Source organism: Manacus candei, unplaced genomic scaffold, assembly GCF_025592945.1.
Source record: "Manacus candei isolate 608988 ecotype Guabito, Panama unplaced genomic scaffold, ASM2559294v1 h1tg000153l, whole genome shotgun sequence".
Taxonomy (NCBI): Eukaryota; Metazoa; Chordata; class Aves; order Passeriformes; family Pipridae; genus Manacus; species Manacus candei.
Genome location: NW_026138201.1, coordinates 1,648,312 through 1,667,720, shown reverse-complemented (window position 1 = coordinate 1,667,720; position 19,409 = coordinate 1,648,312). Strand labels below are relative to the sequence as shown.

Sequence of the window (19,409 nt, the reverse complement as noted above, 5' to 3'; positions counted from 1 at the left end):
TTAACTGTGATAGTCAAACAGACAACTCAAAATCCCAATATTTCACATCTTCAAATACCCTCTTTTCACTCAAATGAAGTTAAATTCTAAGCCTGATCCAGGCCACGGGGAAGCATCCTCTGACTTCAGAGCTCCAAGTTCAACCTCACATCTATAGGGGCCATTTGTGGTACATCAGAAGTAGATCCACACAAATTCCCCTCTTCAGCTTTCAGGAAAACCCAGAAGCATCCAGAACCTCAGAGGGGAATAAAACAAAACAGGGAAATTTGAAATAATTCAGTTAATGAACCCAAAAATCTCCCAAGGGCATTGATGTGGTTTTCTTTAGGCTCTTGCTTTCCCAAAAGGATAGTTGGACATAATTGTCACAATCACACAAAGTTCCCATTTAGACAGAACAGGAACAGTTTGCATGAAAATTCTTTAAATTCTAATCAAAAGACAGAAACTTCAGAAAAATATTCATATTAGCAGAGGATGGCTTATTGAAAACATCCTTGTCCCTTGCCATAATAAAGCTTCCTTGGACACCACACTTTAGGGAACCTTAATGAATTTTCTACTGCAGTAGCTTGTATGAACAAGTCACATTTTTCTAAATTAAAATTGAGTTTCTGGGCTTCTTTACAGTTTGAATATGCATTGTAAAGCTGCTGGGTAAACAGTACTTTGAAAGGTTGTGACATGCTGTGTACTACCAGCTGAAACAAATGGACCCAGACACTGAGATCACTTGCCATCTAGCCAGGAGGCAAATCTAAAAGAAAATGCAAATATCAGAGCATGGGGCCCTTATATTTCCTTAAAGCAACCAAGTGCTCATCCTCAAAGGGTAAGATAATCAGCTTTCAGATTTTTTTTGTTTAATCAATATTCAGAGTGTTTCTTTCTGCTCTGATTTTTCTTTTTTTTAAGACTTTGGTGGTCTCTTTATTCAGCACAAACCACCCTGTTATAAGGAACTCCCACTTCCAAAAAACCCAAAGGCACAGCTGAGAAGAGGCCATACAGGTAGTTGCCAATTTATTGCTCTGAAAAATTCTGTGGGATACCACACACAGGCTGGATGCTCAGTGAAACTGGACCTAAATTGCATATCCCAATGTTTTGTTGTATTGCTGGGAGGGGGGCAAAGAACTGACATTTAAAAGTTCCAAATGAGAGGTTGCCAGGCATTCCCTGTGTTCACTTTTATGGAAGCTGAGCTGCATGCACTTGAAAATAACTGAGATGCCTGACCCACCATTCACATGTACACAGCTGCTGCAAATAAAGAGCTCTAAACATAACAGGGGGATGGAGAGGAGCCAGAAAAGCCAACAGTGTTCTTCTTTCCAGCTAATGTTTATGTGCATTGTGTTAGACAGTGACCAGACTCCTGCCACGGACATCTGGGTGCCTGTAAATGCTCTGCTTGGGCAAGTGCAACGGGAGTTGCTTCAGCTGTGAAACCCACCCAGCCACTGAGAACCTTCTCAGATGAAAAACAACTTCCTAGGCTGCTTTCAGTGTCCAAGGACGTGGCAGGTTCACTCAAGAAGCCACATGTCCCCACAGCCCAAAGGACTCGTGCCAGGTATCTTCAGTGATAAAATAAAATTCAGTGTTTCTCCCAACCTACTTCTTATAACTCTGAAAGGGACAGACCCTGGATATCTACCCCAGAACACCTCAGCTGGAAGTGTTCTCTGTCACAAGCCCCCAGCTGACACAGGTGGGTAACACACTGCCAACCCTCAGCCAAGAAATCACAGGACTAAAAGATGCCAAGGCCTATTTTGTGTCACTGAGGCAACAGTCACGTCCCTCAGCATTTATTCCCCCCTTTGCCATGGGGCAAGGATCCCCTGGAAGAGCCTGATCGCACTCCTGGCACAGGCAGGAAGCAGCACAGAGGAGCTGGGTGCTGTAACTTTTGGGTGCTCTGAACAGCTGAAGGTCAAGCCTTCATTTCCCAATAACCTGCAGCTGGTTTAGTGAGCCAGAAAATTGGGCCAGGTATTGATTGGATTAGTGTGTCACCTGGATACTTCAGGCTTAGATCTTCAGAGAATAGCAGGTGAGGGAATGCATAATAAAAAAGAAGCAGTTGAAAGTGGATTTGTACTTGGTTGTAGTTTTGAGACATTCTGAGTGTAGGAACTTCATTCAGGCTCCTATCCTTTTGAACGGAATATTTTCAAGAAGCATTCACGTTAAGGAAAGCTCCAGAAGAAGAGTTAAATAAATTTAATGTGGCTCCTTTGTGCCCAGTTATTAGAGACACAGCAGGTACTGTTTCTTCCAGAGGACCCCTAAGACTGAGCACAGTGGATGGTTGGTAAAGCAGCCATCCAGAATATTCCCCCACACTGAATTAACAAGGCAGAGTTAATTTATTGCACAGGATTTGGATGATTAAATTATTTCCTGACAAGCTCACCCAAGGACTTGGCAGATATTAATTTGTCTTCACAAAACCCCTGTAAAAGCAATTTTAACCACAGAGTTGGTACAGAAAGCTGTGGAACAGACAAATTTAGAAGGCCAATCTGAGATAGACAGTACTTTCAGCCACCTCAAAAAAAGTACAGTTTGCAAGAACCCCTACAACAAGAAATCAAATCCTGGCACTGTCTGACTTCACATTCTATCTGTGTTTCCAGTTAACCTTCTGCACTACTTCTTCTTGCTATAAACACACTTGATCTTCTGCTCCAATCTCTCCTTGAGACTTCTTTCTTTTCAAGTCCTAGTTTTAACCTCCCCTGCTTTATTGCACCATCCCTGATCTTCCCCATTGACTGGTCTGGACTCTGTTCTCCCTGCACAGCAGCTCCTCATTCCAGAATCCCTGTTTAGCAAGATCCAGCAGCCTGTTCCCTTGCTGTGCTACAGGAAGAGCCAGACATAAGCTCAATCTCATTTTTTCTGGCTCTCCAGTGCGTTTGCTGCCTCAAACCCCAGCTTGTTCCCCAGGTACCCAGCTCACCACTCACTGCCCTGCACTGGCAGCCAAGGGCCAGGGGTGAAGAAAATCACTCAGGCACACTGATACAGCACCTGCTAACCCAGCTGCAGCTCTCCCTGGAGCCACCAGCATGAGAATATGGCAGGAAAAGTTCATCCCTTTCTAACTAAAGCATTTCTCTCAGGGTGGTCTGCTCCACACACCCTCATTTTCACATCAGTCCCGCAGTTGCACCGAGAGACTGAGGACTGGCAACAAACTCCACCACACACACCTGCCTTTGTGCCACCTGGAGCTTCACAAACACTTATCAGCCACTCTGAGTACTCAAACAACCTAAAACCTCCGAGGTTCACCTTGCTAACCCAGCAGTCACACACGGGGGCTCACCTTTGCTGGATTTGGGGCACAGAACCAGGGGCCTTCTCCACAGGGCAAGGCAGCTCCCGAGGGCTGCACCCTCACAGGTGGGCACAGGAGCACAGGGGCTGAAGGCAGCAGCCAGAGATGGAAGGGTCCACCAACAAACCCACAGCCTCACGTGAGGGGGTGAGCCAAGTCCAGAGAGTCCAGCCAGGAGCAAGCAGATGGATCCAAAACCAAGGCTGGAGACAATTCCAGATGAAGAGGCAGCAAAGGCACAGAGTCCATGAGAGAGACACTGCTGAACACGAGCACACCTGAGCAGAGCTCAGACTGGGGCAGAGCTCCAGTGGGGCTCCTGTGCCCCTGGGTGTGGGCAGAGGTGCCAGGTGAAGCTCATCAGGGCAAATGATGATTAAGGCCAAGTGTTAAAACCTGGGGAAGCCCCCGGGCCCTGAGGACAAGGGGCAGAGATGCCTCAGCTCCCCCGGGGACATTTGGGGCAGGTGTCCTGCATCAGCCTCCCAAGGCTCACTGCACAACAAGTAATAAATGATTGTGCTGTTTCTGACCTCCATTGCCACCTCCTCTCCTGAACAAGGGAAGCTTAAACCTCAGCCAGGGAATTTCTTTGGTTTCTGTCTTCTGACAGACTGACTATCCCCCACCTCCCAGACTAGCAAAGCGAAATGGAGCAGTTCCTTCTGAGAGGGAGAAACACTGCTGCTTTTATGCAGGAGAGCCAGCTAACAGCCTGCAAGGCCTGAATTACAGTTAATGACCCATATGCTTCTCTAGCATTGGGCTAAAATCCAATATTTATATTTTTAAGAGCTTACCAAATTGATCTAGATGGAACCAGGGTGGCTGGAAATGATCTGGAATTTAAATGGCTGATGTTCCTGGGAAACTGCATCAACATTTGAAGCCATTTTTGGAGAAATACTAATTAAATTGCCACATCTCTTCCTGGGGAGGGATATCATTTTCCCCTTTTTCTCCAAATACGCTTCCAAAGTTTACACTGACCATCTTTCTCCTTTGTTAGGAAATCTGTTACCCCACAATCAACAACTGCAGACTGGTGGTTTGGCTGCTGCTCCTGCTTAAGTGCATCCTAGACTTGTTACTGAGTTACAGAAGGAATTCTGATCAATTATTCTTGGCAGATACAGGGAAAGACAAACCTGCTGAATTTGTTTCTAACTTTCCTGTTCTCCTTAGTTGTATCTGATCTAGTGCAGTGGAACTTGCTGGCAGTAGTAACACCCTGCTTTCATACAGTACCTTTGTCTTTCAAAGTCAAAGCTTTAAAAAAAAATATATATTCTTAAAGGCAAATGAAACTGTTTCACCAAGGTCACAGTGTGTATCACTGGCAGGGGGAGGAAAAGGATTTCTGAGTCCCAGAGCATCACACATTTCAGAGTAGAGAGGGAAATCATCAGTTCAAAAGGAAATATCACTCACCCAGTGCTGAATTAACTTAAAGAGGAGCTCCCAACACTTTCTCTAACATGTAGGTTTGTTTAATCTCCCTGACTTTACTAGATGTTTTCATTTACTTTTAACTTTGTCCACTCTATTAATAAATGAGTAATCTCAAAGACAAGAGTAAAGATGAAAAAATAAAGTTCCTTATGGTCACCAAACTCATCACATACAGTCCTTAGGCACAAGCATGGTGCTTAAACAATATTTTGCCAACAAAGCAAAATGTAGATTTCCTTTTAGATTTGCTTTTCATTACCTGGATTAATACCTCAATCTCTGTGCCACCCCCTTGGGAAATTTTCTCACGTATTTCAGACTTATTTGAAAGCCTTGGTCTGGAACCATTTGGGGGTATAAGTAAAATAAATGAGAGTCTCAACTCAAAAAAAATAGTGTCTAATGTGGTTTAGGAGCTACTGAAAATCATATAATGAAATAGACTTTAAAAATGTATAATACAGTTTAGAAGCTACTAGAAGCAATGTCATAAAACAGACTTTTCAGTAGTGTGGCTGGAGGTTAAGACTGAAACTATGCCATGCTCTGGCTCCACTGGAATCATCATCTGACCTTCCTTCTTTTGGCTTCTCCTCTGTTTCATTCCCTCTTTCTCTAGGCTGCTATTCAGGGCAGAGCCAGTTCCTTCTTTCCTGCAGAGCACCTGACCCAGCAGGACCATGGGCTGACCTGGGATACTGGGCTTCACACCAGAATGTTCCAACAGAACAACTCTCACCTTTTATGTTTTATCCATCCATGGAAGTTGAATGATTTATGGTGTCATAATCCTGCATTCTATCCACAACATCAGTTCCACTGCAAGTCCTTCCTATAAAAGGCTGCTTGGTTGGTGGGTTTTTTTTTTCAAGCTTGCTTATTCTTGCAAAATGTTGCCAATAAATGGTAGGTTTCTGTAAATAAATAGGATTTGTTCTTATGGGGACCTCCTGCAAGTACACCAATGAATACTGAATTTCACACCTCTGGTCCCTGGCAGTGCTTCACAATGCCTGGCATATATTTACAGAAGAGGCTCTTGTAGACAATTAACTTGAGCTGTGCAGTATTTCCAGATAACCTGACTGCTCTGAGAGGTCCCAGATTAAGGCTGAGTATCGACCAGCAGGGCTGGGGAGGTGCTCTCAGCACTTCATTCTGTTTGCAATTGCTTTTTCTGTTTTGTTTGTAACTCCGAGCAGGACTGGAGGACAAACAATGTATCACTTAAGGACAAGAGGACACTTGAATACCTGAGTCTACTTCACAGGCAGACCTGCATTTATAAAGCTGGACTTTCCTCAGGTCCTCTCTTGGCAGCATTTTAAGCATCTGGTTCAGGAGAATGAACATGTTCTGCCTCTTAGGGCTGTGTTTAATACTGGGCTCAGCTCATACTTCAGCAAATCAAGGTTGTACAACAGGAGAATTGCCAGGGCTGATTTTCTTCTGGCATCAATGCACACAAGTGCACAACCAGCAAAACACTGCTCACATCAGGGGGTTTGATCCTTGTGTGCACCTGAGCAAACCACGGGAAAATCAAGTTCCCTGGGCAGGATAGGGAGATAGAATCCCAGTCCCTTGCTTATGTGGGAGCCAGCTTAGCCAGAGGGATACTTTTTACACCGGGAAGTTCTCAGGCAGCGAGAACAAACTCTGTAGATTGAACAGCTCCATCAGAGTTACCCCAAAATAACCCTAATTTGCATTTAAAACTTGAATAAAAGAAGCAGTTTAAACCCAAGCTTTTGGTCCCCCTACCTGCCCCATCCTACCCTCAACATCCTCATTCACCCCTTTAAAATGGTTACGGAGGAGACTAAAAAACACTGAGGTGCTCAAGAGAAGAAAAAAAAAAAGTTAAAATGAAGCAATTAGTGAATAAAAATAAGAAGCCAAAAGTGGGAAGAGAGCTGCACAGTGTCAGTCTGAAGAACTGCCAGGGAGAACAGGAATGAGAGATTCTCAGTAACTGAGGACACGGGCATGAAGGAATAACAAAATACTTATTTTTAGTCACGTCTGCATGTTGCTTATGTAAGTGATCTTGTACCAAACAAGAAAGGTGCTTTGAAGTGGAATTCCACATAAAAGAGATTGTAAAGATTGGCAGAATAATGGCATACCTAGTTATTGCTTCCCTTTTTGTCTTTGCTAATTGGTGTGCTGCTCAGGGTTGGAGCTAATTCGGGTCACAGCAGTACCAGCATCGATCTTACAGCATCACTTTTTTACAGTTTTTGTAACTTTGCAGGAGAAATAACAATTCTGCAAGACCTGTGTGTCTTGATTTCTCTAACTGATGAAAGCAGTGCAAAACCAACAGGGAAATCAGGGGGGCAGCTGGGACCAAGCTGAAGATTCGAGACACTCAGGATTATACGACACCCCAGAAGTGGGGAGAGTGGAGCACTCCTAGAGAGACAGCCAATAATGGGGTGCCACAGTTTTGAGATTCATTCATCCCTGATTTGTACCAGTACAGTCAAGATGGTTCTCACACTGTAAGCCTGAAGACCTGCAGTTAAAACCTGTGAATGTCACGAAAACAGAGAGGGTTTTCATTCCTGATGGAAGTTTATCTGTGCTTCTCTCAGCTGTATTCAGGTAAAATCCTATCAGTTTTTTATGTTGGGACTTAATCACCCAATAATTTCAGTGGATAGCTGGAAATCAGAACAGGACAAAAATGCCTGGACCCCTCCTTTGGACTTTGTCACAGAGAGACACCCACTTGTGAATGCACTGAACATTTTGCAACCCAGGCATCCCAGGATGAGGCAGTTCCACGGGCACAGCTGTTCCACTGGGAAGAATCATTAGGAGCAGCTGGAAGTACTAGAAAGTGAAGAAGCCAAGGAGAAGAGTGTGCTCTAGCAATGTGGAAAATGATCTTCAACATTTTGTATAATCGTATTTTCTTGCTAAGTTCTTTTAAAATAAATATACGTGCACACACACAGACACTTCCCACCTATAGGAAGCCTCCACAGGAATCTTTTTGTGTAATTATGCCTGAACACGTTTTTCTTAACATGTATTCAATGATGTTTTATGCAACACAGTAGAAGTAGAGCAATATTAGACAACAAGTGGCTCAGGCAGATCCAGCCATTAAACTGGCACTGAACTCAGAGTGTCCCTCAATTGGAAATGTACACAAAGGGCAGTATCCTTTGGTACATATTGCACATATAAATAATTTTTAATATTTTTCTTTAATTTGGGAGGAGGGAGTCAGAACTCTGCAAGAGCTGTGTGTCTTATTTTCTGTAATTTTGGAAAACACCACAAAAGCAACAGTGAACCCAGAGGGGCACCTGGAACCAAGCTGTAGATTTGAGACATTCAGGATATTACAGAGTCAAACACCACCAGGAAAAAAAATGGGAGAAGATGAGGGAGAGATCGCTGAAGTGCTTTATATGGAGATCATACATTAACCCACCTCAGATTTTCTGGCTTTTTATGGATCTCTCTGGGCAAGGAAGCAGCTTCATGTTTTTTCAGAGATAAAATTTTCCTGATTATTAATTCTCTTACCTTGTTCAGATGGCTCTTTTCTCCTTCAAGGAAGGATCATTATTATTGTTCTTTAAGTACTAACACTATGCTTGGCCTGAGACAAGCTGTCCTATGAAACTAGGAATTTGAATAGGTGGATTACATAAATCATGTACAAAATACCTGCCCTGGGGGATGCCAGAATATGAGGTAAAGTGACCTTAGCCAGAGTCAACACCAGTATTAAATTTACAGCATTGCAAGCATTGTATGTCAAAAAAGTATATAAAATACTACCTTTTTTTGTTTTTTTTTTTGTCTTGAAGCCAGTAACCCTGTGCAAAAATACAAGATTAAAGCTGGAGATTCAAGCATTTTTGAAGAAATGTAGTACTTGATATCAGCCAGACTGCTGCATAATTCATGGTCACTGATTTTCATAAGATGACCCTTGTGTCAAGCTTGTAACTGCTGCATGGAGTTCCAGTCTGACAATTACAGTTCAGGAACACAGGAAAAGGAGGGAAAACAAGGCATCTGAGGCAAGGATATGCTTCCTGCTATGCCAGCAGAGCAGTTTCTTTAGTAAATCAGCCCAGAGGTGAGAGAAACCCCTCTAGTGGAAGCCATCCAGTGCTTTTCTGGGAGCATGGATTGCAGCACAGCAGGTTTCCCTCCCTGCTTCTCCTGCTCAAGAAGTGTGGAGTGTTTTGTGCTGTGAACATGCAAAGTGAAGCATTGCCCAACCAGCACACGCAGGAGAGCAGAGGAGAAAAGAAAAAATCACCCAACTGTCTTACAAAGGTCTCCTTTGAAAACAGACCCCGTTCAAACCAAGAACAACCAAAGGAAATTCAGAAATAAGGCTGTCAGACCTTCCTGGGCTGACTGATGATTGGAAGGAGACTGGGGAAGAGCCCCGTGGGTGACACTTTCACCTGTGGGGTGTTGGGTGTTTATGTTTTCCCTGTATGAAACAGGGAATGGGACTTTCCACCTCGATGCTCAGCCTGTTCTCTCCTCTGTCTTTGCCTTCCATAAACCTCTCTGTGGGGTCCTCACAGTTTTGATTTGGTCCTGGAGTGTTTGGTAGGTTTTATGGAATGTCCCACATCTTATCACGTGTCCCATCTCAGAGCAAGGCCATTCATTTCCAATTAGGCATTCTTTAAACACAGACCCACCCCAGCAGCTTTGCTCCAAAGCAATCAGGAGAAGGAAAAGCAGCTGACAAAACCTCAGGATGTTCCCCTGGAAGGAGTAGATGGGGAACAGCTGTCACTGCTGAAAGTGAGAGGTTAACCTGACATAAATAACCAAAGGGAAGCAGTGGGGAGTCCAATCAAGGCTGAATCGATGCTCTGATCTTGCACAGCCTGACAAATCTGTCTTGCTATTTATGGCTTCGTTTCTCCTTCTCTCTCTGGGATTGCAGGTGGCAATTAGGGGAGAAATTGTCAGAGGTGGGGTTTTTTTCACCTTTTTGTCACTGTCCAGCTCGTGAAACCTGTCAGAGGTTGATGCTGAATGAGGAAATGCAGTTAATCAGCTGGGATTTGAACATAATGCCAACAGCTGCACGACTCAGGTGTTGCATTGCTTTGACCTGTATATTCCCTGTAAACTCCTATAAAAGGCAAAAGGCATTTATACCCATTTCAGAGAAACTTTTCATCCAGAAACTTTATTCTTGCCACTTAATAAATCAATTCCTTGTGCAATGAGACAAAAGCTGTGGTCTCAATAACACGTAAAAATAAGAAAACTGAACACAGGCAAAGCTGTTTTTCTCTCTGTAGGTAAATACTTGTGCTGTAAAATCCCATATGCATATTCACAATAGAAACCAAACAGAGCTCAAAAAGTCACTTTATGAGACCATCTAGTTCATCTTTCCACTACGAGAGGCAGACAAGGCCTTACCTGAGACTATAAATCAGAAAAGCAAAGCACAAAAGACAAATTTTATCAAGAGGTAAAGAGCCTTTTGGCATAAATGATATTTTTGCCATACTGAGCCACAGAAAAAGCTGTTTCCTCAACCCTGTTTGGAGAAACACTGAAATCAAACAGCATCCTCAAAGCACCTTTTTGCTCTCTTCCTAGCAGGTGTCTACTTGTTGTTTTCCAGTTCAGCCTCACTGACCCACAGGTAAAACTGCTGAGATTCACTCATGGTTTCCAAGTGTGCCAATGCTTTTCCCAAACACAAAGACAGAGCTGTGCACAGACTTTTCAGGAAGGACTACCCAGACAGGGGCGTCACTGCATCATCTCCTGCTGGAAAAATACCTTTACAGAGTGGGAAACCTATAACCAATCACTAATATAACATTTTCCCTTGAATGTGTCTCCATCCTTAGCAGAAACACATCTTCTAAAGGGTAAGCACTTGTCAGCACTTCAGTGAACAGCAAAGGTAAAAACTGTAAGGCAGCAAACTGAACATGTTTTCAGGTGTCAGAATTGTTTTACTTTCAGTCCTGAAAGGACACAGGTAAGTACAAGCCTTCAAAGGTCTGTGGGAGCCTGGCAGGGAGAAATAGTGAGTATGTACATGTGTGTTCACATGGGGGCAGGATGGAGAGCAGGAAAGCTCTCAGATGTCTACAGCAGAAAGAGAAGCTGAATTTGGTGTGAAGGATCTCAATAAAGCTCCTGTTCTATGTCTATCCCCACAGCTTTTAGACTTGTAATTGCTCAGAGCAAAAAGCATTTTCTCTCTCCTCTTATCAACAGCTGACCTGCAGCATCCTCCCCCTTGGTTCTGCTTGTCTGAAAACACAACCATGGGGAGCTGGGAAGCACAAATTAATGTATTTGTGTGGCATCAAAGAGCAAGACACAGGGGAAGGGTGATCTGTGTGTGCTGGTTAGAGGCAGCTGCTGTTCTGATGGCTGGGCTGGCACAGGCACCAACAACGACTTTGGGTGGGTCTGGGAAAGGCAGTTCTTACCAGGTGAAGGACACGAGGCTCAAAAGGCAGGTCAGACCAGCACAGAAAATAAGAGCAAACTTCTTCTGGGAGCCAGAGGCCAGAGGCCAGAGAAAGAATCTTTGGTCTCTCTGTGATAAATGCAGCTCATCCTGACACAGAGCTTTAACCTGCAGTGTCACTGAGCCATGGAGTCAGCACTGGGGGGCTGGTGCAAGGTTCAGGAGAGACATTCCTGGCAGATCTCACTTTATTTTCCCCAGTGTGAATAGGAGTACAAGGCTGCCAGGTTCTGAAAGTCAAGGCTGTAAAACATTTCAATTTTTGATTATCACTTCTGACCCCCACTCACCATATTATTGTCAGTGAGCTCCACATCATGACTTCCACATGTCCAGTGTCACTCCTGCCATCTCCCTTACTGAGCCCTGCCAGCAATGCCACAGATATTCTCCAAGATTTTAAATAGATATTCCTGCACAGTGCACAAGTAGTGACCATTTCAACAACCTGCTCCTTCCTCTTCCCCACCTCTGAATAAACTCTACTGGGTGGGTGACCCCACATGCACACCTCAGCTGTGGAATCCTTCTTGGGCAGAACTGTGAGAATAAACTGTGCAAGGTTTGCCTCATGGTATCCCCCTGGTTCTCTTTCTCCTGGATTTCTTTTGGAGTAACCTCCCATTCAATACCTTTGTTCTACTGCTTTCAGGAATTCCCCATCCATTTACCTTCTGATTCTCCTTATTTTGAGTTGTTGTTTGTGTTTGTTTTTTTTCCTTCTGAAGGGGAAAAAAAAAACTATAAGCCTTGGAAGAAGCTTTTTTCTATTACCATTTCTACCCCTTCTGCAAATCCTTATTTAAAATCAAATTAGTCTCTGAGAAAAAAATCAAAGAAACATCTTTAAATTCCTCTGATTTGAATGATCAAACCAACTGTGGGAGGTTCTGGAGCATGGAAAAAAGAAAGACCTAATTACAGCATGAGATGAGTGAGATGGGTCAAAAGGCATATCAGGGAAATTGAGGGAAAGAACAAGGCAAAAAAATGAGTAAGTTGAGCTGAAAGGGAAGTGGGGATGGATGGATGGAAAGCTGAAACTACTGGCACAGTATCAGGGAGAAAACCTCAAAGTTCAGAGTCATATTTAAGCATTTTGGAGCTGTCTGGAGCCTAAACATCCAAACCCACTGAGTTAAGTATTCCAATAGAAGACACGTTCCCTGTGTAATTGCAAGTGTCACATGGGGAAAACGTGACTTCCAAAGTAATAGCTCTTGTAAACCATTTAATCTTTGCTTTATTAAAGGCAAAAAGAGGAAGAAGTAAAATGACTGCCAGAGAAATGACTCTGTTGTAGGTGGCATTTAAACACCAGGAGCCTCCTGGATGAGTGATGTGTATATTCCAGGACTGCTGCTGAATAGTACAAAGGCTATTTCACACTTCCCTGACCTTTTTGCTGAGGGAACTGCTGGTTTACTTCCCCATAATGAGATTTCTTTAGTGCTTAGAAATTCAGATTGAGTTGGGAAAGCCACAGGAGCCTGATGTGAGGTGTTTTTACCAAAGGAATTATCTTTGCATTTTATAAGCAGGAGATCAATATTAAATTAGCTCTTGCATTGAAAGAATGGGGCTGTTTCTTTGCAGCAGGCTATCACTGTGTGTCACATAAATCAGTCTCTTACCATCAGGAAGATGCTGTAAAAGCAGCCTGGAAAAAAAAATAAATCCCAAATGATCCTTGGTTGTTTTATCTTTCCTAGCAAATAAGTGAAAGAAATGGACTTTATCAAAAAATAAACTACAGCCAGAAGGGAACACTGACTTAATTTCTGCCTCTGCAACTTCAGCCCAAACACAAGCTGCCAAAACCACCTGGAAGTATGGAATGATGCCCGTGGATCCCCACTGGACACATGCTGGCAACAGAGAATGCCAGCAGATCCCCCCTGGCACTCCTGTTGGCAGCCTCAGGTGGGAATGGTCTCTTCTGTCTGCAGAGCTGGGTGTTGTGTCTGCACACAGATTATCTGATTTTCCTGGTGCCTCTGTTGTGGGCTGGAAAAGATGCTGTAATAAAGGTACCAGTGACAATAACATCCATCACTGTGTGATTTTGAGGTCATTTGCTGTGGGCAGCTTACAATTAACCTGCCCTGTTTCTCACCTGTAGAAGAAGGAATTTCAACTTCCTTAATTCTTGCAGGTTTTGTTAAGATTTAGTTCTGTGGGGATTGGGAAGCACTCAGGTATTATTATGAGAAAATCCACGTAAATTCCAAAACGCTTCATTTCACACACTGCTGATTCCTGCTGTTTGTTCTGCCCCTTTCTGGGAAAAATGCACCACTGAAATAAATATATTTTTCAGTGAAGGAGGTGATTTTCCCCCTCTGCTTTGCTCCTGTGACACCCCACCTGGAGCACTGGAGGCTGAGCCTGCCCAAACCACGCTGGAAACTTGTTCAGAACAACCCCCAGGGAAGAGCATCCCTCCAAACACCAATCCATCAGTGACACAGCCAGCCAGGTCATAGGTGGTCACCACAAAAGTGTTTGCAAATGTGTTTTAATTCAAATCTCTGTTAGACTCCGCTGAATATTTTATGAAGCCGAAAAGTTTTAATTATCTCTGAAAAGCAAGATTCGCTTTTTGACTTTAACAGCTCCTGTTACAGAGGATTTCTGAAACATGAGAGCTCCTGGCAGCTTGAATTACCTGCTGGGTTTGTAAAATCATCAGCTCGAGCAGTTAGAAATTGCTGCAGAAAGTTCTTGGATGTGCATCCGAAGGTTATGTTTAATATGGAATTTGGCTTGGTAGGGCTAATCAGGAGTGAAACCAGAGCTTAATTCTTATGAAATTCAGCCACCCTGGGTGACACTGTGTGATGGGATAATGACCATGTGCAGGTTTGGAATCCAATTTTATGGCTGCCACAGGAATGAGGAATTGATGCCCAAAACCTGCCCACAATTGTTGGTGCCCATAAAGCTGCAGGGTCTGGGCCTGGGGCCCACAGGGGACCAGAGAGGGGCTGTTCCTCAGGGGCTGCGGTGACAGGGCGAGGAGCAACGAGTACAAACTGAAAGGGGGGAAATTTGGGTTAGATATTGGGAAAAACCTTCTACTGTGTGGGTGGGGAGCTCTGGCACAGGGATGATCTGGCTGCCTCCACCCAGGGAACTGTGGCTCTTCTGGGAAGCTGAGGGATCTTTGCACTGCCCACAGTTTCAGAAATCCTCTGTAACAGGAGCTGTTAAAGTCAAAAAGCGAATCTTGCTTTTCAGAGATAATTAAAACTTTTCGGCTTCATAAAATATTCAGCAGAGTCTAACAGAGGTTTGAATTAAAACACATTTGCAAACACTTTTGTGGTGACCACCTGTGACCTGGCTGGCTGTGTCACTGCTGGATTGGTGTTTGGAGGGATGCTCTTCCCTGGGGGGTGCTCTGGAAATCGGCTCCAGCACCTTGTTCTGAACAAGTTTCCAGCGTGGTTTGGGCAGGCTCAGCCTCCAGTGCTCCAGGTGGGGTGTCACAGGAGCAAAGCAGAGGGGGAAAATCACCTCCTTCACTGAAAAATATATTTATTTCAGTGGTGCATTTTCCCCAGTGCCTGCTCTTTGAGGCAAGGCTAATTAGGCTGAGTAGGGTAGCACTTTAATTAAGCTCTGCTGATCCAGGAGCTGAACTTGCACCTCCTCCCAGCGTGGGACCTAATTCAGGGCCTTGCAAAGTGATTAAACAAACTAATTTCAAGCTATTTCCTATCTACGCATTGGCATAGGTACATACATCTATCTGCACTGATAAAACCTCGAGCTCTCAGATTTCTGCTCACTGACATTATTCCAGACTTTTTGCTTGCCTAGGTTGGATTGCAGCTCCCCAAAAAAAGCCCCAAAAGAACTTTCATTTCTGAACTAACAGTCTCGGGTCAGAGTGGTTCACATAAAAACTCTATAGAATTATCACCCAGAAAATCTTGCCCAGCAAAGGGAGTAACCCCAATAAGTAGGTTTAAGGTGCAAATCCTGGGCTTGATTTCCTGTCATATGACCTTTATTAGCTTCAAGGGATTGCTGCCAAGGCAAACCTTCAAAGCTGTTACCTTGACAGGTGGCATTATTAAAATAACATTCACTCAATGTTGAAGAATTCCTTCTAAGAGAACCTGGAGGAAGTGGACAGGAAGAGGAAGCCCAGTGATGATCCCTGATTCTGCCTCTTTAATGGCATATATGTATTTTCCTAAGTGATTAAGCCCCTACTCACAGTCTGCTTTCCCACATTTCCAGACACCTATACAAAAAAGGAATGTATGTGCAGGACACTGATAAAAATTATCTGTTCCTGCAAAGGAGGCTCAGGGACAAAGCTCCATGCAGAGATCAGACAGATCCACACTATGACAGCAGAGAAGTTTGCTGTGCAAAATGACAAAATATTGTGGACTGAGCTTACTCTCAGATTTAAGAAGGAGAAACTGTTTACAAATGTACACATGATGGAATTTTAATGCCTTTTACTGGAATTCATTAATCTTTTATCCTAACAATATATCACAGAGTGACAGTCAGTCAGAGGCATCCAGAGGAACTGTGATAAAACAGGTTTGTAGGTCAGGAGTCCCAGGGAGTCTCTGAAAGATCCCCAGGAGCCCAGAATAATGGATTATCCTATTTTTCTAGTGGAATTTGGCCCAAGTTGGAATGATCTTATACCCTCTATGCCTCGTGTCAGTCACTCCCATTATGAACTTCAGTAATAATAATAAATAAATCAAATTTTTATTTCAATTCCATAAGCAAAAGAAGAGAAATATTTGTATGCATTAAGAACAAATTATCTCTGAATTCCTTCAGCTCCAACTAATTAATGATCTTGGAGTCTGGCAGCACTGGAAAGACATTCCAGTAAAGGCAAACCTGGAATCTGGCAGCAGTGGTGGGACTGGAAACTCTGTACAAAAAGGAAGAAAAAAAACCCTAAAATGTAGAATATGAATCACATAACAGGGTCCATTTCAGAGACCTCCTGGATAACACTTAGAGAATTAGTGATTTTTAGCTCTGTCTGGTACAGAATTCCCTCTTCTAAAACTCCACTTGAAAGTTCTAAACACCAGCTAAGGAGGTAGATGTGACCAGAGGAGGAATCTATAATAAAAATACCTGGCTGCTGATAACCCTCAAATAACTGGTTTGGAACACCTAGAAAGGCAATTATACAGAGAGGAAGGAAACCTAAGTTACAGCAGTCAGGTGGGGGCTGGATGGAGCAGCTGAGGACATGAAATTTAATATTTCTTTCCAAACCCATCATGTGTGAGGACCTCTGAATTATCATTCCTTTCCCTCTTAGCATTCCAGAGCTTTTTGGGAATGCTGCTGCAAAGTGCTGTGACCAAAGCAAAGGAAGAAGACTCACCTCTATCTGAACATTTTGATGCTCTTTATTACCAGGTGCCCAGAAGCTGAAAAATTCCTTTATTGTGCTCCACTTTCAGTGGCACAGGTAGATGACTGACCATGACACTCTGTGGGTGCATCAGAACTCTCTGAGTAGAAGTCTCACTGTCAGGGGTTTGACACACTGCACAAGGGAAGAAGGATGGCCAAGCACTGGGAAAGAGCCTTTATCCTCCCTACAGAGGTGCAGAGAGGAAAGCATTCCATGGCAAAGCCCCTCATCAATAACCTGAGGGCACACTTGGCCCCCTGGCCAAAGCTGGAACAGCAGGGGGAGGAAAGTCTTTTGAACAAGGCACCGAAAATACGAAGGAGCTCTGAACAAAGAGTGAAATCACAATGCTGGTGAGGTCAGTGGAAATGTTTAAGTTTCATTTCAGGCAGGATTTTGTGTCACTCTCTGGGGCCTTGGCAAACTCCACAGGTGAACAGCTAATGAATGGAATACACCTCCACGAGCAACACAGAAATTAAAGGCAGATGCTAAAAGAAGTTCTGTCAGACCCAGAGGAATAAAAACGTTTTCATTAAATAACCTCCCCATTGGAAACCAAAGGTAAATATAATGACGTGTATGGATCTTCTGTATTAATTTTCCAGTTATTCAGATGGCTTTGCTTTAACTCCAAATATCTAGAGTTCAAATGTTCAGGCACTTTCCAGCTTTTATTCCACTGGCACGTTGTTTTCAGTTCTAATAATTTAAATTCACCCTGTTTTGTCTGGACCTGCAAGTAATCTAATTAGGGAAACACAAACAACCCCAGCCACTTATATAACTTAGCAACCATCACCACAGCCAAAGTTCAACCACTCACAACGAATTTAATCACAAGACGTTGCCACGGGAAAAAACTTGTTTTGAAGGAACCCACAAGTCACTTCAGACATCCAATCTCGGCCCTTCATCATCAGCTCCTAACGGGAGCAGACACAATCAGACTAATTGTTCATTATGAATTATTCACTCAGCCCTGCACTGGCTAATCTGCTGCCAAGTGATGGTTAGGTGTGAAAGGAGGGAGAAGTTGGGCTCGGTGGACTGAGTCACTCCAGCCCTTGCCCGGTTTGTTGTGATCTCTGACAGCTTCACTTCGGAGCTGCAAACTGAGCTGAGCCCCCACGCACAGCCCCTGGAGGGGACACCACCAGAAACTCCAGAGTCCAAACACGTTAGAGCTCAATAAAAATGGGCATTAGTCTGCAATTTAAAGGATAAATTGGCTTCAGAGGATATTCTCTTTTCTCCCTGCCAGTGATGAATAGCTACTTTTCTTATTTTCCAGCAAGTTGCTACTATTTTTTTTGAGATCTGATTTGAATTGAGAACTACCACCTCCCAGGGGATGAGGAGCAGAGCTGTCTTCTCCAGGAAGACAGTTGTCAGAGATCAAGTAACAAGCCCTGCAGGCGCTCAAAACAGTAGAGAAGACAGCAGATCAACTGGAAAACACTGTTTGTAAATAAACTGAGGGGGCTATTTATTTCATTTATGCATATAAATCATCTCATGTGCATATGGAAATGAAAGAAGTAGTCAGATCCCTCTGCAACGTGATCTTTCACAGTCTTGCTACAAACTGGGCTCTGTGAGGTTTGTTCCCAGTCACAGGTCTTTGTCACTTTGTCCTTGAGATGCTGAAGATCATTATTAGAGACTGACACACCGAACTCCAAAGTTTCCTTGGAACACACAATAAACCCCTGAGGCTTTATGGAACACCCAAGACTGCCTGGAACATCTCACATGACACAGGCAGTGGTGGGCAGCTGATAAGAGAATTCACCTCCAAGTTCAAAGTAAACCCCCCCTTTCCTCTGACCAGGGGTGAAAGCAAACTTGAAAATGTCCTGGTGAGCTTTGGTTTTTATCAGCTGAATGGCCATTTCACCACCCAGAGGGCAATCCTGCCTCACCCACTGCTCAGAAGGTTAACAGCAGATAGAAAGCAGGGTTGGCTAAATAGAAAATATTCTTCACAAAAATTTGCTCGGTTTGTTATCTCCCCCTCACAGAGAGCGGAGGGAGCCTGGAGGGTGCTGATAAAAAGGGCTGTGCTGCAGGGATGAATGGAAAGGTGCTCTGCCCAGCCTTTCAGACTTGTCACTCAGGCTAAGCAATTCACTACAGATAAGCTATTTCTGTGGAGGCCATTGAAAGGGGGATGCTTGAACTCTGATTTTTCAGGAAGGGTAGAGAAGAGATTTGAGGCACATTTGAGGAAGATGTGGACTGAATGCAAACTGCGTGGCCAAAAGTCAAGGTGTTGTTTGTATCCTCACTACTTTCCCCTTTTCAGCAGAGACCTCAGCTCTTAAATGAATTAATCATTTTTAATCACTCCATACCAAACTGAAGTGCTCATTTCCTGAAAATGCTATGCATTTTTAGTGGCACAAGAAAGGGTTTTTTATAAAGTGTATCTTTCATAAAGAATACACATCATATATTCTAAAGGACTTGCAAGGGTTTCACAGATGGGCTGTGATACAATTTACATGGCATAATGAATTAAAGGTGAATTTTGCAAACCCCTGCTGCACAAGAACCCTTTGCTGGGCTCATCCACTGCATTCAAAGCACTGAGTAGAATTTAAGTTGCTGTCTGTCCATAACATATGAAACACTTATCTCCAGCAATTGTAAAGTAGCAAAGCAAAGTCATTTCAGAT

General features: G+C 43.6%; 1 protein-coding gene across 5 annotated transcripts in view; it reads right to left on the bottom strand.

Moving 5' to 3' along the window:
• SHISAL1 (shisa like 1) overlaps positions 1-19,409 on the bottom strand; it is a 229,477-nt gene that overhangs the window by 171,097 nt on the left and 38,971 nt on the right. The window lies entirely within an intron of this gene.